Source organism: Balaenoptera ricei, chromosome 7 (assembly GCF_028023285.1).
Source record: "Balaenoptera ricei isolate mBalRic1 chromosome 7, mBalRic1.hap2, whole genome shotgun sequence".
Lineage (NCBI taxonomy): Eukaryota > Metazoa > Chordata > Mammalia > Artiodactyla > Balaenopteridae > Balaenoptera > Balaenoptera ricei.
The window spans coordinates 44,470,677-44,498,195 of record NC_082645.1 but is presented as its reverse complement, the minus strand read 5'-3'; the positions used below and the strand labels follow the sequence as shown (position 1 = coordinate 44,498,195).

Genomic DNA, 27,519 nt, shown 5'->3' with positions numbered 1-27,519 from the left:
TATAATGCTTTCTTATCTTGAATAGGCTCTATTCAATACCTAAGTAAAGCCTATAGAAAAAGCTTTTAAACTTATTTGGACATAGATTCCTATCAATATTTTCAGGCTTGCTTATAAATCAGTCACACGAGTTTCTTGTTGCTTTGAAGTTTCTTTCATCTATTCTAAGGGGATTTCTCCAGCTTTAGGTTGTATTGCTTAACAAATGAGAGGCATGCATTTAGCACATACCTCAGTAACAAAATACAAAACAACTTCATCTTGTGAGTCTCCTCCGTGGTACTATAAAGCTGTGCTTTGTAAACTTTTAGCTGCAAAAGAATTATGTTGGGATCTTGATAAAATTCAGATTCTGATTTAGTAGATATGGGATGGGCCCAAGGTTCTGAATTTCTAATAAGATGCCTGGTGTTGTGGACACTGCTGGTCCTGGGTTGACATGATAAGCAACAAGGCTCTATAAATCAGTCAGCTGTTGATTAACAAGAAAATATGAAATTGCAGTCATTGCTCCAACCATAAATATTGGCTTCATCAAATGAAATATAATTTTTGCCACTGTTTCCTTGCCTTTCTGTTCAGACAATAACTTTTTGTTCTAATACTGAATCATATTGTAATCTTTCTGAAGAAATGTTGAATGACAAACTCTACACATACAGTACAAATAGTGCACATAACTTAGTTGAAGTTTGACTATGTAAACGGCCATGACCACATTCACACAAGCTTAAGGAATATTGCCTACATGACAACTGCCAGCTGGTAGACAATGTTTGTAACTAATCATTAATTGTAAAACTCATCCTGATTTCAGACATATAAAAGGTATAAAGCGTACACTTAAAACAGGTGAATACAATAATTTTTTCTTTAGCCACAGATAAGTACTAAAGTGTTGTTTGATTTTTTCACTTTTTTTTTTTTTAATGCCTTTAGTATCTAAACTGGCAGAGTTTTTTTAACTGGCTGATTTTTCCAGAAATAGTTAAAAACAAACAAAACAAAACAAGGAACCTATATGATGTAGGTGGAGGTAAGTACTTAAAATAAATAGATAGTTTGGACTTCTCTAATAATCTCTTCACCCTCACACATGACAAACTTCTTCTCTGTGGTATTACAGGAAGAATTTCACCACTGTTCACCTCAGCTTTTACATCTCTCATAATAAGATTAAAGTATGTACTCTGAAATGTGTGGTAGACATTGCTTGGTCTACACAGCAGAGTAAAGCTCAGAATCTCCAAAAGGTGGAATTGCAAAGGACTTTCAAAGTTGACTAATTCAAATATCTGTTTCACAGAATACAAGTCTCAAGTCACAGAGCTAGTTCAATACTCTGCATAATAAAGTAATAAATAATACCACTAATAAAATAATTTATTATTTAATAATATTAGTAATAGTAATGATTTCTGCTCCATATCATATGCTAGATGTCTTAAATGATGTTGTTGGTGTCTGAAAAATTAGAAAAAAAGCATTTTTATGCTTTTTTAAATAATTTATATCTTTATAAATATTTATCTTTAAGTCAAAAAGAGAAGTAGATTCTCCTAGGATCATTTTATTAAAACTAAGCATAGAAAGACAGCTTTCATTGAAATTAGGTACATATAGATCAAATACTCTTAGCAACCTGTCTTTCAAAGACATTATTTCTCTTTTATGTAAACATCTAAATAGAACTGGAAAATTTGACATAATTGTGGGAACACAATGTATATGTAATTAACTTTGAGAGTAAAAGTGGCAGACTGCAACAGCAATTTTCATCAATTTGAAAGGAATATCTGATACCCAATACTCAAATTAAGCTCCTGAAATCTGGTATTCCAATAAGATCATAAGCTTTATCACAGCAGCATTTCATATTTGCACTATATTTTGACATTCTAAATCTATAATAGTTGAAAGAAAATGAAAGTTTATTTCCTTTTAATTCTGTAATAATATATCTCTGGCTCTAATTCTTAGTTGCACATAGGAATCATCCCATGAGCTTGAAAAAAAATTACTGATATGTGGGTTTCAGCCACAGGGATTCTGATTTAGGGGTCTGGGGTATGGCCATGGGTAATGGGATTAAAAAGAAATCTCTCCTGGGGATTTAAATGTGCAGCCAAAGCTGACAACTGTTACCTAAATGTATTTAACAGAAACACTGATATGATATACATACATATATATGTATGTAAAACCTTATTTTTGCTTACATCAACATTTTAAAATAGGATGTATAAGGTTAGTATCTCTTTTTGTGTTTATATGAACTAAAATAAGGCACTATTTCCTTTAATTATAAGTACTGGAGTCAGAAAGTCTCTACTTCATTTACAATCTCTTCTGTCATCTGGATACATATTAATGTTCATTCAGTTTTCTGTGTATCAGCTGTTAATTTGTAAATATATGAGAAATAAATGCAACTGCTCTTCTTTGGAGATAATTCGGGGGTAGAATCATTTTTCCACTGTCTGGAACATGGAAATAGTGAGATAGTGTACCTATTTACCATCTTTTCCTTTGGCTATGCACACATTATGGGAACACAGACTGTTACAATTTGATTTTATCCTTTTCAAAACCATATTGATGATTTCAGATAAGCTACTGAACACAACATGCCATATCAAAGAAAAACTGACTGTAAGATGAGAATGGGAAATCATAAAGGATCCATAATTACACAGTGGTTTAGTTAGACACAGTGCATTTTGGACTCCAAACAAAGGCTGTCAACACTGTAGTTTGCATGCCTTTTTGGATTGCTGCTCAGTGAATACCTTTAACTGCCTCAAACAAAGAAGAGTAATAACAGTGATTTAAAATAAAGACTTACAAGTCCTCTATATACTTCTTATTTTTAAGAGCTGTGGGAATTGCATTGAACCTCGCAGAATTATGTGTGGTTTCCATGTTTCCCCATCATTAACATTTATATTCACAGAGAGAAATTCCATCATTTTCCAATGCACCCCTGCAAAGAAAACTTGGGCAACAGGAAAGTGTTTCTTTCATAATTGAAAGCTTGGTGCCTCAGTAAAATGAAGCACTTACTTTTGCATGGGTTTCTGTATGTTGATTTGTACTTCCATTGTGTTAAACCTTCCAAAAGTAAGTTCCTGTAAGTCATAATTACTTGACTATTTCAATTTTTTTTTCTTTTTTTACAAAATCAAATTGTTATTCACCTGTCCCAATCACCTTTATTTTAACATCCAGGTAGACCCTGTACTCATCCTTAGCCTATTTGCTATCAGATCTACTCTTTGCTCCTTCTGTTTTCTTCTAAGTATTTGGGTGGGCGGAGCAGGAGAGTTATTGAGCAGGATGCTCTTCCAAGACGCCCCTGCTTGTCAGTTTCTCTTTGAAATATGCCATGAGGACCTTGGGTGGAGAGCGCTGTGCAGCAGAAAGGAGGAAGAGGGAGCCAGGGAATTTCTTTCTCTCTACTTCCCTAATCCCGGAGAAGACTACTCAGCCCCTCCCCCAACCTTGTACTTCATATATGCCTCAATCCTTTTACTTATTATACTCTTTCACAACAAATACATCTAATCCAGTAGACCAGGGGCTTCTTAAAAAGAAGAGGGAAGGTTAATCTTATTTATCTCTGTCGCCAGAACCTAGCCTTCTGCATGTCACAAAATATATTTAGTAAGGGGTTGACGCATGAAAATTTCACCAAGAGGCAGGCTATTGTACTAATTATCAGATTAACTTCCTAATCGTAGTTTTTAAAAATCAATTTATTTATTTATTTATTAAATTTTGGCTGTGTTGGGTCTTTGTTGTTGTGCATGGGCTTTATCTAGTTGCGGTGAGCAGGGAATACTCTTTATGGCGGTGCGCAGGCTTCCTCATTGCGGTGGCTTCTCTTGTTGTGGAGCACGAGGGCTCAATAGTTGTGACTCACGGGCTCTAGAGCGCAGGCTCAGTAGTTGTGGCGCACGGGCTTAGTTGCTCCGCGACATGTGGGATCTTACTGGACCAGGGCTCGAACCCGTGTCCCCTGCACTGGCAGCTGGATTCTTAACCACTGTGCCACCATGGAAGTCCCCCAACCATAGTTCTACACTATTATAATCTGAACTAGAGGTGTAGAAATACCAGTTTTTCTACATCTTTTTATATTTTCAGTTGGTTTTGGTTTTCAAGCTTCTAGAGCCAGGGCAAATAAATGAGCTAGGGATAGGAAAGGGGAGGAGTATCAGAAAATTGGTCTGCAAGTCATTTTATTATAACACATTCCCCTCAAACATAAGTAACATCATTCTATTTTGATATACTGGAGGAGGCTCTGTGTCTGGAAAATCTATGTTTATCTCCTCATTCTGCCATTAGGATCTATGAGCAAACTCTTGAAGTTTCAGTTCTGTCATCACCTAAACTGGAGTAAAACTGCTTGCCATATCTATATCACAGGACTTTTGAGGAAACAAATGGAATTATTAAGGAATTATATGAATGTAATTTATTATTATACTATTCTTATATTATCAAACACTATATGAAATATTAGAGATAAGGTCTTATAATTATTTGGCTCAGCCTTGCTGCTGATAGGATTCTGACCATAGCTATATTAACTTGTCTTTTATTCTTAGTTTCTGTGGCCAAGCAACCATTTTATTCCTTACTTCCAATGCATTTTCAATAACAGGTCTGGTGTCTAGACCATCCTGGCTTGAGAACTGTTTACTTCTTTGTCCAGTGTAGCAGTGTGGAATAAAGGTCCTGCCTCTTTCCCTTTTAGTTCTTTTAAATCATTTATTATTGATGAACTGGTTTGCCGGGCAGAAGTTGAGACACAGATGTAGAGAACAAACGTATGGACACCAAGGGGGGAAAACCGCGGTGGGGTGGGGGTGGTGGTGTGCTGAATTGGGCGATTGGGATTGACATGTATACACTGATGTGTATAAAATTGATGACTGATTAAATAAATAAATAAATAAATAAATAAATAAATAAATAAATAAATAAAAAAAAATCATTTATTGCCGTAATCTGAAATTTCTGTTGCTGGCTGTGGCTGCTTGCTATTAAATCTTCCTGCTCACCTTAATCTCTGCTTATTATTTTCTGCTGGAAGATCTCAAAGGGTCAGTTTCTGCTGAGATCTCTGTTTCTTGCCTGCTCTTGAATATCCATGAGTTAAGTCTATCAACTTGTGTTCCCTCCTATTACCAAAGCTGGAATAGATCCCCACCCTATAGGTCGGTCTGATGATCAAATCCTGCATTCCTCAGCTACGGTTAGGCCATCTCCTCCTGTAGTCAAGCTCCGATTTAAGAAACATCATAATAAAAAAGCTAGTACTAAGTGGCGAACATTTACTGAACTCTTAGTTACGTAGCAGACATTGTACTATATGTTTTCTATGTATCATCTCATTTGACTCTGAGAACTGAAATCTCCTGCAACCTCACAGGTTAAATATCAGAACTAAGAGAAGGCTATGAACTCATAAATAGCTTCACTGCATGCTTCAAGAACTTCCAGAAAATAAATTTATTCAAACAATTAATTGCTCAAACAATCCCCTTTTAAGGAGAGTATGTTGCTTGGTTGTCTTCTCAGGACAATGTGTATCTTAACTAAACAAACTGCTTATCAGTTGACCTCAAGACTTTTTCCTCAATATGTCCACCAATCCTAAACTATTACATCACACACTGACCAGGCTCAATAAAATTCCTGCATTAAAAGACCAGTCTTAAGCCACTTAAACCCAGATCCCCAATCTCGATAAATCTCTAACGTGGCCTCACTTTCCAAGACTACTAGAACTCATCAGAACTGTCTGTTAAGGTGGTGGTTATTCTGGTGATCTTCTGTGGAGTCCTTATAATATTCTTATAATAATCATTAATAATTATTATATAATAATCATATAATAATTATTCTTATAATAATTATAATTACAATGCTTATAATAGTCTAAATTACTCCCATTTGATAATAACATAATGTTCAGATCAGTTAAGTAACTTGCTTCTAAGTGACAGAGCTGGGTTTCAAACCCTGGAAATCTGACTTTAATAGCTGCTATTCAACCTCTTTCCTGATAGGATAAGGCCCTTTCTCATTTAGAGAAGAAACTGCCTTTGTTAGGGAGAATTCTTAGAATAGGTACTTGGGGAGCCTGAAGGTATGCATTCCCAGAAAACAAAGGAAAACATTAATTGCTTTGAATGAGGTGAGGGGAAATTTTGCTTTGCTCCAGGGGGGTGGGCACTTGAGGTGGGAAAGACTAAAGAAAGAAGTAAAAAGGGACTAGGGAGAGGAGATGAGCAAGTAAAATGATGAGAGGCTAAAGTGGCCAGTGGACTTTCCTCAGTGATGTGACAACTGCAAGATGTTGTAAAGATGAGTTATGTCTAAAATTCATATTTGACTACAATGTTATAATGCAACCCCACCTCCCTTCCTATTATCCATTAAATTTGCCCTACTCATAAATGCACTGCATTGGTAATTACATAAGTATGTCTCTCATTTAAGAAAGAAGCCAGGTGTAGTATCTGGATTGCACTGTGAGGAACCGAGAAAGCAGTCACAAAAGCAATCACAAAAGAATGTCTACCAGGGAACTGAGTAAATCTTGGGAGGACGATTCTTTTGGGTTTAAGCTGACTTATCTTGACTTTAACAGACTGGGTACACTAAGTTGACATCTGCTTTATATTAAAAAATAAAACTTATCATAAGTCTAATTTCTACCAAATAAATGGCAACCGTATACTCCCACTGGAGTTACTTCCATGTCAACAGTTGCCAAACAATCTCTTTTTTCCAGCACATAAAAATAAGCACTGTACAAGCAAGTTTTATATTTTTTCTATTGTGAAGAACTCTCATTTTTGGAAATGAACTATAATTCAACTCTGTATCTAGAAGTAAAAGAACACCATTCAAGTAAGTGTTGTGGCCTTTGTTGTTTTGGAACATGAATTTAGAAGGTTGTTCTCTTTCTATGACCTCTGAATATAATTCTTTCATGCTATTGAAAGTACTTAACAGTGAGTTGTCTAAAATGAATGTGCTTGTTGAATGCAGTAACTATAATTAAAGTGACTTTGCAACAAAATTACTCACTATTGTCATTCATAAGTTTAAACTCTCACATTTGTTAGTGAAAATAACACTGATTTCAATAAGGCCTGGAATCTGGAACAAGCTTTGCTTCTGTCCTCATTCATGGCCTTATCCAAGTCAACTGACCACCCTAAGCCTTATAGGTTTCACTTCTCTTAGACAATGAAACCACCGTACAGGTTCACAGGCAGAAACTTTGATGTTGACATTATGGTGGTGATGTTGACATCATGAGTCACCAATCCTGATGATTCCTCCCTCAGTATCTTTCTTATCCTTCGCTGTTACTATGTCCTCTGCATAGACTATCATCCCTTCTCTAAGTTATTGCATGGCATCAATATGGTGCATTTGGGGGACATTTTGACCCCCAAAGTATATCCTTCTCATTGCAGATCAGAATGCAGATCTAAGCAGCCACTCCTTTATTCAAATGTTTTGATGGCTTTTCGCTGCCTAATGTTAAAATCTAAAGGCTCTTCCTGGCTTAGTCTCACACATGTCACCTTCTCCTCTCACCATGTCATTTAACTCTTCTGCAATACTGAACATCTCAAAGTTCCTTCAGGAAACAAAGCTCTCTCATGCCTTTATCTTCCTCAATCTCTAGAATTCCTCGTATTTGGAATGCTGTCTTCCCTGAAGTGCTCACACACATTATTCATGGTAGGACTCAAGTCACACTTCCTCAATGAAACTGTATTTCCTGCACGGATATCCAACTGTTCACTCTCCTAAACTCCCAGAACATTTTATGTATTTATTCCCTTTTCCTTCTCTTTTTTTTCATTTTCACAAGGGTTTTTTTTTTCTGGTTTTTGTGCATTTACATCTTTTGCATGATTATGACCACATTGCAAACTTTGGGTTTTCACTGTGTCAAACATTTTCCAGTTTCAATGTAACCTACTTAACTATCGAGAATGGAGTCATTCTGAAGTGTGTGGAAAACTCCCTATCATACTATAGCTACTGTTTTCAAGAAAAGATCTGAAATGTTCCCAGAAAAGAACCCTTTCTTCTCAGTATTCTTCTAATGAGACTTTCTAGCTAAAGGATTCTCTGAATATAAAATATTCATTTGTGTATCAAGTACATACATATATATATTATAAACCATATATTCTTGAGGAAAGATGGAGTTATAGATAACGAAAGAAAGTTCAATTGGTCAAGTGGGGCTCTATATCCAGAGTGAATTGTGATGGATGGTGTTTCAGAGTACAAGTCTGTATCAGGAACAATGCAGTGGGGTAGACCTTCAAGATGGAGGAAGAGTAAGACGTGGAGATCACCTTCCTCCCCACAAATACATAAGAAATACATCCACATGTGGAACAACTCCTACAGACACCTACTGAATGCTGGCAGAAGACCTCAGACTTCCCAAAAGGCAAGAAACTCCTCACATACCTGGGTAGGGCAAAAGAAAAAAGAAAAAACAGACAAAAGAATAGGGATGGGACCGGCACCAGTGGGAGGGAGCTGTGAAGGAGAAAAGGTTTCCACACACTAGGAAGCCCCTTCACGGGCAGAGACTGTGGGTGGCAGAGGGGGGAAGCTTTGGAGCCACGGAGGATAGCGCAGCAACAGGGGTGTAGAGGGCAGAGCGGAGAGACTCCCGCATGGAGGACGAGTGCCAACCTGCACTCACCAGCCCAAGAGGCTTGTCTGCTTGCCCGCTGGGACGGGTGGGGCTGGGAGCTGAGGCTCGGGCTTCGGAGGTCAGATCCCAGACAGAGGACTGGGGTTGGCTGCGTGAACAGAGCCTGAAGGGGGCTAATGCCCAACAGCTAGCCAGGAGGGAGTCTGGGAAAAAGTCTGGAACTGTGTAACAGTCAAGAGGCCATTGTTTCAGGGTGCACGAGGAGAGGGGATTCAGAGCACGGCCTAAACAAGCTCCAGAGATGGGCGCAAGCCATGGCTATCAGCGCGGACCACAGAGATGGGCATGAAACGCTAAGGCTGCTGCTGCCGCCACCAAGAAGCCTGTGTGCACGCACAGGTCACTCTCCACACCTCCCCTCCTGGGAGCCTGTGCAGCCCGCCACTGCCAGGGTCCTGTGATCCAGGGACAACTTCCCTGGGAGAACACACGGTGCGTCTCAGGCTGGTGCAACGTCACATCAGCCTCTGCCACCACAGGCTTGCCCCACATCCGTACCCCTCCCTCCCCCCTGCCTGAGTGAGCCAGAGCCCCCGAATCAGCTGCTCCTTTAACCCCGTTCTGTCTGAGAGGGAACAGATGCCCTCAGGCAACCTACATGCAGAGGCGGGGCCAAACCCAAAGGTGAACCCCAGGAGCTGTGCAAAGAAGAGAAAGGGAAATTTCTCCCAGCAGCCTCAGGGGCAGTGGATTAAATCTCCACAATCAACTTGATGTACCCTGCATCTGTTGAATACCTGAATAGACAACGAATCATCCCAAAATTGAGGCGGTGGACTTTGGGAGCAACTATATATATAATTTTTTCCTTTTTCTCTTTTTCTGAGTGTGTATGTGCATGCTTCTTTGTGTGATTTTCTGTGTATAGCTTTGCTTTTACCATTTGTCCTAGGGTTCTGTTTGTCCGTTATTTTTTTTTTTAGTATAGTTTTTAGTGCTTGTTATCATTGGTGGATTTGTTTCTTGGTTTGGTTGCTCTCTTCTTTCTTTTTTTCTTTAGTATTACTTTTTAATTTTTAATAATTATTTCTTATTTTTTATTTCAATAACTTTATTTTATTTTATTGTATTTTTTTCCTTCTTTCTTTTTTATTCTCCCTTTTCTTCTGAGCCGTGTGGCTGACAGGGTCTTGGTGCTCCGGCTGGGTGTCAGGCCTGTGCCTATGACGTGGGAGAGCTGAGATCAGGACACTAGTCCACTAGACACCTCCTGGCTCCACGTACTATCAAACGGCGAAAGCTCTCCCAGAGATCTTCATCTCAACGCTAAGACACAGCTCAACTTAACGACCAGCAAGCTACAGTACTGGACACCCTATGCCAAACAACTAGCAAGACAGGAACACAACCCCACCTATTAGCAGAGAGGCTGCCTAAAATCATAATAAGGTCACAGACACCACAAAACACACCACCGGATGCGGACCTGCCCACCAGAACGACAAGATCCAGCCCCACTAACCAGAACACAAGCATTAGTCCCGTCCACAACCCACTGAACCAACCTTAGCCACTGGGGGCAGACACCAAAAACAACGGGAACTATGAACTTGCAGCCTGCAAAATGGAGACTCCAAACACAGTAAGTTAAGCAAAATGAGAATACAGAGAACACACAGCTGATGAAGGAGCAAGGTAAAAACCCACCAGACCAAACAAATGAAGAGGAAATAGGCAGTCTACCTGAAAAAGAATTCAGAGTAATGATGGTGAAGATGATCCAAAACCTTGGAAATAAAATGAAGAAAATACAAGAAACGTTAAACAAGGACGGGGAAGAACTAAAGAGCAAACAAACAATGATGAACAACACAATAAATGAAATTAAAAATGCTCTAGAAGGACTCAATAGCAGAATAATGGAGGCAGAAGAATGGATAAGTCACCTGGAAGATAAAATAGTGGAAATAACTACTGCAGAGCAGAATAAAGAAAAAAGAATGAAAAGAATTGAGGAAAGTCTCAGAGACCTCTGGGACAACATTAAACGCACCAACATTTGAATTACAGAGGTCCCAGAAGAATAAGAGGAAAAGAAAGGGACTGAGAAAATATTTGAAGAGATTATAGTTGAAAACTTCCCTAATATGGGAAAGGAAATAGTCAATCAAGTCGAGGAAGTGCAGAGAGTCCCATACAGGATAAATTCAAGGAGAAACATTCCAAGACACATATTAATCAAACTATCAAAAATGAAATATAAAGAAAAAATAGTAAAAGCAGCAAGGGAAAAACAACAAATAACATACAAGGGAATCCCCATAAGGTTAACAGCAGAAACTCTTCAAGCCAAAAGGGAGTGGCAGGACATATTTAAAGTGATGAAAGGGAAAAACCTACAACCAAGATTACTCTACCCAGCAAGGATCTCATTCAGATTCGACAGAGAAATCAAAACCTTTACAGACAAGCAAAAGATAAGAGAATTCAGCACCACCAAACCAGCTTTACAACAAATGCTAAAGGAACTTCTCTAGGACGGAAACACAAGAGAAGGGAAACATTTACAATAACAAACCCAAAACAATTAAGAAAACGGTAAAAGGAACATACAATATTGATAACTACCTTAAATGTAAATGTATTAAATGCTCCAACCAAAAGACATAGACTGGCTAAATGGAAACAAAAACAAGACCCATATATATGCTGTCTACAAGAGACGCACCTTAGACCTAGAGACCCATACAGACTGAAAGTGAGGGGATGGAAAAAGCTATTCCATGCAAATGGAAATCAAAAGAAAGCTGGAGTAACAATTCTCATATCAGACAAAATAGACTTTAAAATAAGTACTATTACAAGAGACAAAGAAGGACACTACATAATGATCAAGGGATCGATCCAAGAAGAAGATATAACAAATGTAAATATTTATGAACCCAACAAAGGAGCACCTCAACACATAAGGCAAATGCTAACAGCCATAAAAGGGGAAATCGACAGTAACACAATCATAGTAGGGGACGTTAACACCCCACTTTCACCAATGGACAGATCATCCTAAATGAAAATAAATAAGGAAACACAAGCTTTCAATGGTACATTAAACAAGGTGGACTTAATTGATATTTATAGGACATTCCATCCTAACACAACAGAATACACTTTCTTCTCAAGTGCTCATGGAACATTCTCCAGGATAGGTCATATCTTGGGTCACAAATCAAGCCTTGGGAAATTTAAGAAATCGTATCAAGTATCTTTTCCAAACACAATGCTATGAGACTGATATCAATTACAGGAAAAAATCTGTAAAAAATGCAAAACATGGAGGCTAAGCAATACACTACTTAATAATCAAGAGATCACTGAAGGAATCAAACAGGAAATCAAAAAATACCTGTAAACAAATGACAATGAAAACACAATGACCCAAAACCTACGGGATGCAGCAAAAGCAGTTCTAAGAGGGAAGTTTATAGCAATACAATCCTACCTCAAGGAACATCTCAGATAAACAACCTAACTTTACACCTAAAGTAATTAGAAAAAAGAAGAACAAAAAAACCCCATGGTTAGCAGAAGGAAAGAAATCATAAAAATCAGATTGGAAATAAATGAAAAAGAAATGAAGGAAACGACAGCAAAGATCAATAAAACTAAAAGCAGGATATTTGAGAAGATAAACAAAATTGATAAACCAATAGCCAGACTCATCAAGAAAAAAAGGGAGAAGACTCAAATCAATAGAATTAGAAATGAAAAAGGAGAAGTAACAACTGACACTGCAGAAATACAAACGATCATGAGAGATTACTACAAGCAATTCTATGCCAATAAGATGGGCAACCTGGAAGAAATGGACAAATTCTTAGAAAACCACAACCTTCTGAGACTGAACCAGGAAGAAATAGAAAATATAAACAGACCAATCACAAGCACTGAAATTGAGACTATGATTAAAAATCTTCCAAAAACAAAAGCCCAGGACCAGATGGCGTCACAGGCGAATTCTATCAAACATTTAGAGAAGAGCTAAAACCTATCCTTCTCAAACTCTTCCAAAATATAGCAGAGGGAGGATCACTCCCAAACTCATTCTATGAGGCCACCATCACCCTGATACGAAAACCAGACAAAGACGTCACACAAAAAGCAAACTGCAGGCCAATGTCACTGATGAACATAGATGACAAAATACTCAGCAAAATAGTAGCAAACAGAATCCAACAGCATATTAAAAGGATCATACACTGTGATCAAGTGGGGTTTATCACAGGAATGAAAGGATTCTTCAATATACACAAATCTATCAATGTGATACACCATATTAACAAATTGAAGGATAAAAACCATATGATCATCTCAATAGATTCAGAAAAAGCTTTCGACAAAATTCAACACCTTTTATGATAAAAACCCTCCAAAAAGTAGGCATAGAGGGAACTTACCTCAAACATAATAAAGGCCATATATGACAAACCCACAGCCAACATCGTTCTCAATGATGAAAAACTAAAACCATCTCCACTAAGATCAGGAACAAGACAAGGTTGCCCACTCTCACCACTGTTATTCAACATAGTTTTGGAATTTTTAGGCACAGCAATCAGGGAAGAAAAAGAAATAAAAGGAATCCAAATCGGAAAAGAAGAAGTAAAGCTGTCACTGTTTGCAGATGACATGATGCTATACAGAGAGAATCCTAAAGATGCTACCAGAAAACTACTAGAGCTAATCAATGAATTTGGTAAAGTAGCAGGATACAAAATTAATGCACAGAGATCACTTGCATTCCTATACACTAATGATGAAAAATCTGAAAGAGAAATTAAGGAAAAACTCCCATTTACCATTGCAACAAAAAGAATAAAATTCCTAGGAATAAACCTACCTAAGGAGACAAAAGACCTGCATGCAAAAAATTATAAGACAGTGATGAAAGAAATTAAAGATGATACAAACAGATGGAGAAATATACCATGTTCTTGGATTGGAAGAACGAGAATGAACATTGTGAAAATGAGTATACTACCTAAAGCAATCTACAGATTCAATGCAATCCCTATCAAACAACCAATGGCATTTTTCACAGAACTAGAACAAAAAATTTCACAATTTGTATGGAAACACAAAAGACCCCAAATAGCCAAAGCAATCTTGAGAAAGAAAAACGGAGCTAGAAGAATTGGGCTCCCTGACTTCAGACTATACTACAAAGCTACAGTAATCAAGACAGAATGGTACTGGCACAAACACAGAAATATAGATCAATGGAACAGGATAGAAAGCCCAGCGATATACTCACACACATATTGTCACCTTATTTTTGATAAAGGAGGCAAGAATATACCATGGAGAAAAGACACCCTCTTCAATAAGTGGTGCTGGGAAAACTGGATAGCGACATGTAAAAGAATGCAATTACAACACTCCCTATCACCATACACAAAAATAAACTCAAAATGGATTAAAGACCAAAATGTAAGGCGAGACACTTTAAAACTCTTAGAGGAAAACATAGGCAGAACACTCTATGACATAAATCAGAGCAAGATCCTTTTGACCCACCTCCTAGAGAAATGGAAATAAAAACAAAAATAAACAAATGGGACCTAATGAAACTTAAAAGCTTTTGCACAGCAAAGGAAACCATAAACAAGACGAAAAGACAACCCTCAGAATGGGAGAAAATATTTGCCAATGAAGCAACTGACAAAGGATTAATCTCCAAAATTTACAAGCAGCTCATGCAGCTCAATATCAAAAAAACAAACAACCCAATCCAAAAATGGGCAGAAGACCTAAATAGACATTTCTCCAAAGAAGATATACAGATGGCCAACACACACATGAAAGAATGCTCACATCACTAATTATTAGAGAAATGCAAATCAAAACTGCAATGAGGTATCACCTCACGCCAGTCAGAATGGCCATCATTAAAAAATCTAGAAACAATAAATGCTGGAGAGGGTGTGGAGAAAAGGGAATCCTCTTGCACTGTTGGTGGGAATGTAAATTGATACAGCTACTGTGGAGAACAGTATGGAGGTTCCTTAAAAAAGTAAAAATAGAAGTACCATACGACCCAGCAACCCCACTACTGGGCATATACCCTGAGAAAACCATAATTCAGAAAGAGTCATGTACCACAATGTTCATTGCAGCTCTAGTTACAATAGCCAGGACATGGAAGCAACCTAAGTGTCCATCGATAGATGAATGGATAAAGAAGATGTGGCACATATATACAATGGAATATTACTCAGCCATTAAAAGAAATGAAATTGAGTTATTTGTAATGAGGTGGATGGACCTAGAGTCTGTCATACAGAGTGAAGTAAGTCAGAAAGAGAAAAACAAATACCGTATGCTAACACATATATATGGAATCTTAAAAAAAAAAAAAAAGAAATTAGTTATGAAGAACCTAGGAGCAGGACAGGAATAAAGAGGCACACGTAGAGAATGGACTGGAGGACACGGGCAGGGGCGAAGGGTAAGCTGGGACGAAGTGAGAGAGTGGCATGGACTTATATACACTACCAAATGTAAAATAGCTAGCTAGTGGGAATCAGCTGTATAGCACAAAGGAGATCAGTTCGGTGCTTTGTGACCATCTATAGGGGTGGGGTAGGGAGGGTGGGAGGGAAATGCAAGAGGGAGGATATATGGGGATATATATGTACATGTATAACTGATTCACTTTGTTATAAAGCAGAAACTAACACACCATTGTAAAGCAATTATACTCCAATAAAGATGTTATAAAAAAAAAAAGATGTTAAAAAAAAAAGATTTAAAAAAAAAAAGAACAATGCAGTGTTGGCAAGGCGTGAAAGCACTGCCATGGGATGCCTAGCAACAAGCAAAAGAAAGATACTAACAGAGAAATCGGTGATATTTGTGGGAATAGTATCAAGTAACAAGGGTCAAATCCAGGGGATATATTCAGAAATAGAAGACCATAGTCCCTGAAAGGTCAGAGAAAGTAAAGAATTCACTCATGAAAAAACTGGGGTTCTGCTTTATTGGGCTAAATGTATTGACACACAAGTACAGGAAGCACGCTCAGTTCATGGATTAGGGTATAACATAGGAACTATGTCTTAGTATCAACGTGGTATCTGAAAGTGATACACAGGATGAGGAAAGATGTGAAATGGACTTGCTGAACTTGAATCAGGGCCACAACTAGCTTACACTGTGTGATTAGAAAAATGTGTGCCTTCTGGACAGAGGAGTCCTGCTACAACAGACTTAATAGCAAATTTGGCTTTTGTACCCAGAAAGAGGCACTCTTTCTTCCAGTGAGACACAGCCCCTCACTGAGGTCCACAGCATCGTAAGACTGCACCACTCACTCCTTCAGCAGGATGACTTTGTGCAGTGCACACACTGGACAACTCTACAGGGGTGCCCTAAGCCTTAAAATACTTTAATTATCCTAACTACAGAGGTGATTAGTTCTGTTTTCAAATGCACAGTTGTATCTTTAGATTAAGAATTGGGGATATAATGAATAGTGGGGCAAAAATTCAGGCAGGTCATTGGACTTTATTTGAATGGGGTCAATGTGCAAAGCCTATCTGTACGGAGTAAAGTATGTGGGCTTTGTAAGAACTTATTTTTTTCCCTTTGGCTTAGTGTTTTCACTTATTTCTAGCTTTGTTTGCTATAGTGCACTACATGTCTATATACCTATCTATATCTATATTTATATTTATTTATAAAAATACCTAAGTAAAACAGTATAAGTTATACTCAATAATACTCTATGAAATTGAATATCATGGATTTCTGACACTGAAGGAATGATTCAGGCAACAACTATACTTTGTTCCCCTATCACAGAACATAAATACCATATGTTATATATTTTTACAAAAATATTTTAAATCCATGAATGAGAACAAAATTAAGATCAAAGTCTCATGTATGAAACAAGTGAAGAAATTAAATAATAGAAACCGTTTCATTATCTACTAAGATAAAAATTTAAAAATATCAAATAGTAATTGCAAGGCTTAATTGCTGCTAAATTAAGTATCAATTAAAAGACTATATGCATCATGAAATTCTTTTTTTTAATATTTCTCCCACCCAGTTTTAAATAAGAAATAATTTCTTTTCTGTCCCCATTATTTCCCATTAAATACAACCATTCTTATCAATGGCAACAACAGGCACATCATTTTGGGGGAAGGGAGTTTTGTCTGGTGTTTCCACATCATTAGGTCACCATCTGGGGGCAAGAGTACAACAGAAGTGATGTTGTGTCATTCTTAATGCATCATAACAGGAGGCTCATGATGTTGATTTGTGTCATTACTAATATTAATGCTGACCACTTGAGTAGGGTGGAGTCTGCCAGGTTTCCCCAATGTATTTTCCCATTGTAATCTCTTGTGAGGAGATAACTTGAGATTTTGTAAAATATTCTATTTTATCAAGATTTCACTCACTAGTTATACCATCCATTGATGATTATTGCCTCTAATATATGTCTTGTGTATGTATATTTTTCATATATTTCAAGGGGTTGTCTCAGGGTAAATATCTAGATGTATAATTGCTGATTCAAAGGTAAATGCATATACAATTTTATTAGACATTGACAAATCTCTGACTATAAACGCTGTGCCAATTTGCTTTCCCATCATCAATGCTTGACAGCTTTTGTTTTCCCATAGTTATGCAAACAGGAAGTGTTATCAAACTTTAAAACTTTTACCAGTCTGATAGGTGAGTAAAAATATCTCAGAGAAGTTTTAACTTGCATTTTTCGAAGGAGGAATGAAGTCAAACATCTTTCAATGTGCTTAATATGTTTAAAAGTCAACTTTCCATCTGTGTGTGTGGTGTGTGTAAATATCTGTTCTAGTTTTTTGTCCGTTTTTGTTTTGAAGGTTTTTTGTTTCTTTGCTTGTTTGTTTTGCTTTGTGCTCTTGGATTCTTCAGAAATCTTCAATTATAGAAATAATGGTCCCTTTATTTGTGATATATCTGCCAATATTTTCTATCAGGTTGATAGTTATATTTTTATTTTACTTATATTTTTCCATGTGAAAGGCTTTTATTACATGTATTCAAATGTATCAATATATTCTTTTATGCACATGCATTATAATGACAAATAGAAGAGTATTTCTCTTCCTCAAGGTTATAGAGGAATTCACCTTTTTTTAAAATTTAGATTGCTGATTGATATGGTGCTTATTCTTTAGCATGGTGTGAAGTATGGATCCAGTTATATCTTTTTCCAAATGACTAACCAATTATTATTATTAGGAGCAGGGCAGCGATTTGAGATGTCACTTTGTTATATTAAACTTCCACTTATTCTTGTTATTTATCTCTATACATCCTATTTCATTTCATTGTCTGTTTTTCTATGTTTCACTATCACACTGTTTTAATTATAGAGCTTTATACTATGTTTTATTGTATGGTAAGCCAAGTTCTCTCTTACAGCTTTTTTTTTTTTTTTGCATCGTTATTCTGGCATGTTTATTCCCTATCCATCTTATGTTAATGCATTGTTAAGATCAGACTTTGATTTTGATAGATACAAGAAGATATGGTAAGCAAAAGATAAAATATTTGACCTTGAAGCTCTGGGGTTAGTCAAATGTTGAGACAGATAATGGGAAATTATCAACAGATAATCTCTCACAAATTGGTAATAATGCATGAAAAAATATGTGTCAAGAATGGATTCTAATGGTCAAGATGTGAGAGGCAAAAGAAGAATTCATGGAGGAGCCTTGGAAGAACTCAGAGAATTTAGATAAGATTCAAGACAAAGTGCTTTCATGGAAGGCACAGTCAGTAGCACATAGTAAGACAAAGACTGAAAAGTCCCTGCTGGATGTCTCAACACAGAGACCCTCTGTAACCCTACTGAGAGAAATTTCAATACACAGTCTTGGGGACAGAAAGATTACACTAGATAGAGTTATAAATTGGAGGTAAGTAAGTAGAGACAGTCAGTGAAGACTACTTTCTCTAAAATTTTGGCTGTTAAGGAACAGTGAGAAATAGTGCAACATTTGGAGGATTGGGGGTTGAGGACATATTTCTTGTATGTAGGCTTATTTACCTGGTTGTTTATATGATAGAAGTGATGTCAGAGTGATTATAGGCTGTCGAAGGAGTGAGTAGGGAAGGAGGGTTCAAAGAATGAGGAAAGAACTGTGGTTACTGATACATCTCTGTCTATGGCTGATACCAGAATGTATAGATAGCATCACCTCTTCACAGTCTCTGAGTAAATTGAGTAAATATCAATATAATCCTGCTTGAATGCCAGTGTCTCAGGCTGACTACTGACACTCTACTGTCAGACCATTCTCTCTTTGGGTTCACTGATCTATGTATTTGACCTTCTATTGACTAGCTCTTTCATCAGATTTCTATTATTTCCTGGAATCTAGTATCTGATCCATATCTGCTGTCATATTCTGGTGTCCTGGAAGCTGAAATGTCCTCATATCCCCACACTATGTCATTGTTAGATGCTTCCTGTTTTAGTGAATATTCCTGGTCTTTCCTTGCAGTGTATACCTCCTAGACTGCTTAGGTGAGATCTTATTTTGGATGATTCTTCTATTGTCATCTAAGGCCAGAGGTTTAGTCTAACAAATTCTGTTCACACAGACTCTTTTGAAAATGTCTTGAAATGTTTTTCTGAAAAGGGTTTTTGTTTGTTTGTTTTTTTTTACTTTCTACTTTAAATACTGTGCAGTTTTAATTTGTTGCTTTTTTATTTTTAGCCATGAGCATTCACTTTGCTTAGAACCATGAAAAATGAAAATTATTTTAATCTTAACATTGCATAATTTTTATATTACTGGAGTGCTAATTCCTCAGCAAGGGATTTTTTTTGGATAGCTATTTCCAAAGCTTTATGTATGTAAGGGAATTATCAGAGTCAGCTTGGGCTATAAAATTCATGAAGCTAACAACTGCCAGAACGTGTGTATAATATCATTTGATGCCACTGAAATCAAGAAGTATATAAATTAGAATAAAACATATAATATACAAAATTAACATATACATTTTAAAATGTTGATAACCTTTCTTTCCACTAACTTACACAATTACATTTTCCCTTCAAACACACCAGGCTGGTTTCCAAGTGTATGGCCAGATATAATCCCCTCCAGAAAGAGTACTTTGCTCAATTTTATGTTTCAAAATAAGAGGCTAAATGTGAGTTATGTACTAAATAGTGAGAATTTCATCACTAGAAACTGAATTTTAAATTTTATTTGATATTTGACATGTTCTTCAAGGTAGTGTTTACCAGAGGTAAGATAAATGATAAAGACCTTTCCTATCTCCCACCCTCTCCATTAGTATAAAATATAAAAGTCTTTTAGGAAGATAGAAGCAAATTGAATAAATTTAAAAAATAGAAATAAAAATAAATGGAAGATATTTAATATACCTGCCATTTACAAAGCACTTTAAAGAAGGGAAGTAGATTAATATTGTATTTTCTTCCTAATACATATATGCAAAAACATTGATAAAAATCTATGGAAAGTGGTTATCCTAAAAGTTCTACCTATACAAAATTGCAATGATTTAAAAACAAAGAAAGTGGGACTTCCCTGGTGGTGCAGTGGTTAAGAATCTGCCTGCCAATGCAGGGGACATGGATTCGAGCCCTGGTCCAGGAAGATTCCACATGCTGTGGAGCAACTAAGCCCACGCACCACAACTACTGAACCCACATGCCACAACTACTGAAGCCCGCGCGCCTAGACCCTATGCTCCGCGACAAGAGAAGCCACCGCAATGAGAAGCCCGTGCACCACAACAAAGAGTAGCCCCTGCTCTCCACAACTAGAGAAGAGCCCACGCACAGCAACAAAGACCCAATGAAGCCAAAAATAAATAAATAAATAAATAAATTTATAAAAAAATAAAAACAACGTAAAATAATATTGTAATATTTTGGATCTTCCTGGTTTAGTCTCATTTTAATAAATGGAAGGGTAATATTTGGGGTATTTTTGAAATGGAAGTCATTTACATTTCAAATTCATAATTTGTTATCATAATGAATAATCAGAAAAACAATTAGAACTTTTTTCATATGGAGGAAATAGGATCTATAAAACAACTACATTCTTACTAAGTTCTTTTTTTTAGTTTTTTTTTTATAGTTAATGAAGAAAAATGTTTAATTATTAAATCTTATCTAGCCGTTTCAGATAACTGCTTACTTAGAAGATAACTTAATTGCATGGGGATATGTCACAATAGATAAAATTAAAAATTAGATCAATTTTTTAAAAATAAATTACACATGCACTGAAAAAATACTGGAAACACTGTGAAAGGTTGGGATTCTTACACTGGTGGGATTGTAGGTGATTTTTATTTTCTTTTCTCTATATTTTTAAATTTCTATTATACACATTAATATTTGTACAACTAGAAAACAATATTCAAAGAACTGCCCATGTGGGCTTCTGTGCAAGTTACTAGAATAATGTCAGTATAAAGCAAATTAAAGAATTGGACCTTTCACTTTGGAGCATGCATTTTCAAATGGTAAATAAATGAGTTGCAGGAAGAATCTTAGAAGTACTGTAAGTGAGATCTTAAAGACACCTTAGAGATCATTGCATCAACCTCTTCATTTTGCAGATGAGGAAACTGAGGGAAGAACAGGAGAAGAAAGTCAACATTCTTGACCCAATAAGTCATCACCCTCTTAACAAAATTGAGAATGGACATTAATTCCTTAAAAGGTTTTTGATCTCTTGCCCTTCAGAAAAATCAAAATCAAAATTAACAATGTGATCTTTAGCCTCTGCCCTGAGTGCCGAATTTAACTAGCATAGAAGAAATGAGTGTTTTGCAGCATTCATTTTCTCTTTAAAAGCTACAGAGATTTAAAAAAACCCAAAAAACCAAATGCTGTTCGTTCCCCTCCACCAAAGCAAGCGTTGTTCTTGCTTCCATTAGTTAAGAAGAAAAAGACTCCTTGGAAGACATTCTCTTTCTTTTGTGTGCGTGCACGTGTGTGTGTGCATGCGTGTGTGTGTGTTATTTCTGATTGTGAAAGCATTAGACATCCATTGTAGAAAACGTCAAAAATGCTGAAAATGGGGCTTCCCTGGTGGCGCAGTGGTTGAGAATCTGCCTGCTAATGCAGGGCACACGGGTTCGAGCCCTGGTCTGGGGAGATCCCACATGCCGCGGAGCAACTGGGCCCGTGAGCCACAGTTACTGAGCCTGCGCGTCTGGAGCCTGTGCTCCGCAACAAGAGAGGCCGCGATAGTGAGAGGCCCGCGCACCGCTATGAAGAGTGGCCCCCGCTTGCCACAACTGGAGAAAGCCCTCGCACAGAAACAAAGACCCAACACAGCCAAAAAAATAATTAATTAATTAATTAATTTTAAAAAAATGCTGAAAATGATATAGAAAATCTTACGCATATATTATATGATAGTTAACATATAGTTTTTTTTTTAGTTTTAATATATTTTATTTAAACTAGTATGTCCAAAATATCATCATGTCAACACATAATCAAAATTAAAATTGTTGAGGTTTTTTACATACCTTTTTTGCACTGTTTTCAAAATCAGTGTATATTTTACACTTATAGAACATCCCAATTAGGACTAGCCATATTTCAACTGCTTGATAACCTCATGTGTACAGTGGTACTCTATTTCACTGACTTCTTGAATATTATTGAAAAAATACTCAAAAGCCAATCAGTTTTTATACCTGGAAGGTGATGAATATGGAAATATATAAGGAAAACAGCTCTCTAATGTTATGCGGTATTTGCAATATAAATAGGTTTTTGGTCTATAAGAATGAAGAGCCTTCAGTCACTCCTTCAGATGTCACAGTTTATAATGATGACATACTCTGAATCTAGTCTTGAATATCAAATTTTAAAAGAAAAACATTCACCCAGGGTGTCTTCTCTACTTTTAATATTCAGCTTCACTTTTGTCACTTCTGATCACCAAATGTGGGATAGTTTTTCAAATATAAAGCAATCTTTGCACACAGTTGGATATCCTACAGTTTAACTCAATTCTGACACTAGCTGCCTGGAATTGGGAGTCAGATCTCACAGATTAAGGGCTCAGTTCCACAAGACTGCCTACCCCCGAACTTCAGAGGCCAATCACAAGTTCAGGTTGTTCCCTGTGCTTCTGACTGATATGCTCTAGATCAGATGTCCCCTCAACCCCCTCCTCGGGTTTAGTTAATTTTCTAGAGCAGCTCACAGAACTCAGGAAAACAGTTTACTTGTTGAATTACTAGTATATCATAAAAGAATATAACTTAGGAACAGCCAGATAAAAGTGATGTAAAGGCAAGGTATGAAGGAAGGAGCATGGAGCTTCCATGCTCTCTCCAGGTGTGCCACTCTCTCCACATCTCCATGTGTTGACTAACACAGAAGCTCTCTATCCTTTTGGGTTTTTACGGTTTTCATGAAGTCTTCATTACATAGGCGTGATTTGTTAAATCATTGACCAGTAGTGACTGAACTCAATCTCTAGCCCCTCGTCCCTCCATGGAGGTCAGGGGAGGGGGTTGAAAGTTGCAACCCTCTCCTCCATCTAGGTTCAATTTTCCTCTATATTGATTTCTCTTTCCACATGTGGTTGCAGAATTAGCCACCAGAAACTTTTGACTTATATACACCACCCAGCTCAGCAATACTTCTGAAAAATATGGCATTTCCCCAAGCAGCCCAAATTCAAATTGAGTGAGTGTTCTCATAGATCATCTTTAGTCAAGTGCCATTCCGGAATCCAACACTGTGGCTAGAGGAACACACTGCTCTTAACAGCACCCCATCACAAGCCCACCCCTCAAGGCAGGGAGTTGGCAGCAATTCCACTCTAATCAACATAGACTGATAGTAGCGAAAAGATGGTTCCCCTTATTATGAGCTGGGATAATGTTATTTAAATAAGATGAGAGTGAGGATGAGAAGGAAAAACAAAAGCACGACAAGCTAGGTCCATATGGTGGATCACTAGTGAGAAGGTTTTAGTAAACCATGTAATAAATGATGAGGCTTTACCCTAAGGAGATGGAAAATTAGAGCTGGATTCAAGATAAGCTTAGGACAAGGGCAAAGAATGGACAGTACTTGCTGGATGTCCCACAGATATCTCAAAATTAACAGGCTCAAAATTCAACTATCAAACCTACCACGCTTCTAGTTTTCAGCATCTCTATAAATGATACCCATATCCATTAAGTTATTTAAACTAGAAACATATGAGTCATTTCTAATACTGCCCCACCCACCCTCATTCTGTCAACTATACTTCCTAAATATATCTTGAATCTATCTGCTCCTATCATCACTATACCTTCTTAGTTCAAATCACCATAATTCCCTTACCAATAGTAGAAAAATAGCCTCCTAAAGGCTTTCCCTGCCACCATATTTGTCCAATTCCAACCCACTTTTCAAAAACCATTCAAACAATATTTAAAAAATGGAATTATGATCATATAATTCCCCAGTGTGAAACCATTAAATGGTCCTCATTACATTTAAATGAAATACAAACTCTTCAACATAACCCTCAAGACCCTGCATAATATGGAATAGGCCTACCTCTCAAACCACGTTGTCTGACATTCTCCCAATAACTTATATATGTAGGCATATGGACCTTCATTTACTTCCTTAAATGTGCCAAGATTTTTCTAGCTTCAAGTCAGGTTTTTCTCTTTAATGCAAATTTCATTCTCCATTTTCATCTGGTCAGATGCTAGTCATTCTACTGTCCTCAGCTTGAATATATATATTCCCCCAAATATTATAAACATATATTATCCCAGATATATTTGTGAACTAAGTCCCTTCATAAATTATCTTATCTCATAATACCCTGACATTTCCTCATTTACACTTGTTATAAATTATAATTACAGGTCCCTTTTGTGGCTTAATGATTTATCAGCTATCTTCTTCTAAACTGTAGGCCTCACTGGGGCAGAGTCTATTTTGTATCAATCACATTGTATTCCAGGAATGTAGCAAGTTCCTGGGTACATATATTCCGTAAGTACATAAATTAATAAAATGTTATTTAAAATGCACTTTATATCTTATCACCAAAAGTTGGTAGCATTTTCCAATAACTAAATATTCATAAAATATGAGGAAAATACAAAAAACGGGGGAAAAAACCTATGAACACCATTGTTAAGATAAACGACCTGAATATTCAAGGAATTTTAATGATCTAAATGTTTTACATGAACATGTAAGAAAGTTAAAATACAGAAAGACTGTATATCACTCTAGTGTAGAAACTAGGATAGAAGGTTGACATAATATCCCTCAAGAAGTTTAAATTTACTGATTTTGTCATGAGAGATATATGGACATATGACTAGAATTGAAGAAACATGCAATGATCACTCAGAAGATGTTCAAATATTGTCCTAGGCATGGAGGACAATATTTGAAAGGTTGGATTTTTTTCTAAAACTTTTTACTGGGAACAAACTTTCTAACATCAGCATTATGTAAATGATGGGAGGAGATGAGTGCTAAAGCAGTAAAAAAAGAAAAAATGTTATAGCTTAGAAGGAAAACATCTTTAGCAGGAGGGAGTGGAAGCTGAGTGCACTTCAGTAAAGTGAATCTTAATTTATAGATATGGTCAGAAGTTATTTACCTAAAGTCCGTCCTCTGGGTCTTATTCCCTGAAATTACATGAAAAAATTTCGTATTTATTTGCATGCATGCATTTTGCTTGGGAGAAAAGAATCTAAGCTTTCATTAAATCCTCCGTTGAGGATTTGTGACCTAAAAATAGGTCAACAAACCATAACAGCAGAACCCCATGTATCCTGAGATTTAATTAAATTGGCTTTTATGAAGGATTTGGGTATTCTCATTTTATCCAGTCAGAAACCTATTTACTCCCCTTTATTGATTTTCTTTTTCCTGAACTTTCACAAACTCTTTTCCTTTCCTTTTTTTCCCTTTAATCCTTCCTGTTTTTGTTTTAATACATCAACACACCGAAGATTCTGACTCTTTGATCTGGAATTAGGACAGGTTGGTAGGGACTTGATCACTGTTTTTAAAGTCATACAGAAAATATAAAGGGGATATATAGACCTACTCATCAAATTCTTAAGTACTATTATTATGGGTACCCCTTCCAGCACAACAGAGACCTAGTTGAAATAAAAAGAATTTCTATTTCTTTGTACTTCAATACAAGTAACACAGTCATGGTCTCCTTATAAAAAATATTCAGATGGGATATAAAATATATGTAGATTCAAAGGGATCATGAAGGGAAATTATAATAAGTGATTATGAAAAGTTACGACACTTGAGGGCATTTGTGGTGATAAAAACATATTATGCTCATCTAAAGTATGACTAGCACTGTTCTAGGCATAAATATTCAATAAGCTACACACACACACACACACACAGACATACACACATAAGTGACTAAAAGAAGATAGTGCAGTGCTTCAAATATCAGACTCCAGGGTCAAACAGATCTAGGTTGGACCTTGTGCTTTTGTGACTTCATGTCTCTAGGAAACATACTTAACCTTAGCCCCATCTTACTGTAAAGATTAAATGAGAAAACATAATAAATAATCAATAAAATGATCTAATATTAGATTTCACATACCATTTCATATATTACATTTATAACAATATATATTCAATACTACTATATTCATTTTTTTATAAATACAATATACAGATTCATTTTTTCTGACTCTAAGTTCTATTTTTCTCATAATAAACACTCAAAAGCCCAGGAACCAGTCCTATCCTATAAATCAACATGTTACGTTTACTGAATAATGAATGCCAGGCACAAAGAAAAAACCAACTATTAATTAATATAGAATTATTCTTTTTACAGCTTTTTCTGGGATGATCTTTTGGTAATTAATGCTGTTTTTAGAAATTACATGATATAGTTCCTCTTTCATCTAATTGAAAATTTAGTAAAAATTGCTAACAGCTTTATTGGTTGCTTAAAAAATTACACTATTTATTGTTTAAGTAGAAAAGAGTCAAATTAGTAGTACAGAACTGTAGGAAGTAAATCAGGATATTGCTATAGAGGGTACACTGAAAAGTCCCATTTCATCATTACATATGCTCCCTTAATCCTATCCAACATCAGCTAATACTTACTATGGTCTCTGAGGGAACTTATAATGACTATGTGAAAAATGAGTCCTCAGGGGACAGTCGAACTGAGTGATCAAGGTTCAGACAAGGATGGAGGCATGACTAGTTTTAGCTGAGGTTTTCGGGCCTCCAACTTTCTTATCACAGTTCTGTCTTTCTTAATTCAATCAGTTCTCTTCCTGTCCCTTATTCCTGGGTTCCTCGGTGAAGTTGATTACCCAATTTTATTCAGTCTACGTACATTTACTGAGTGCCTACTATGTGTCAACAAAGTGATAATAACAAACTACTACTGCTATTGATAATTATAATAACGACAACATAATCTCAATATAACTAACACAGTGAACACTGACTATTTGCCAGGTACATGTATTAACTCACTCCATCCTCCTATAAAGTAAGTAATGTGTCATTCTCACTTATGAGGAAACTAAGCCACAAAAAATAAGGCAAGATCTCAGCCTTATAGAAAAGTCAAGTGGGGAGATTTATAATAAACAGATACATAATAAAATGGGTTTGGAAATGACAGATAAAGTAACAGGTTTTTAAGGAGAGAGCAACAGTAGAACTGAGTAATGGCAAACAGAGGAGCAGA

The 27,519-nt window shown here is 36.5% G+C and overlaps 1 protein-coding gene across 7 annotated transcripts in view; it reads right to left on the bottom strand.

Moving 5' to 3' along the window:
* The window catches only part of GALNT13 (polypeptide N-acetylgalactosaminyltransferase 13), a 550,270-nt gene that overhangs the window by 232,946 nt on the left and 289,805 nt on the right, over positions 1–27,519 (bottom strand). The window lies entirely within an intron of this gene.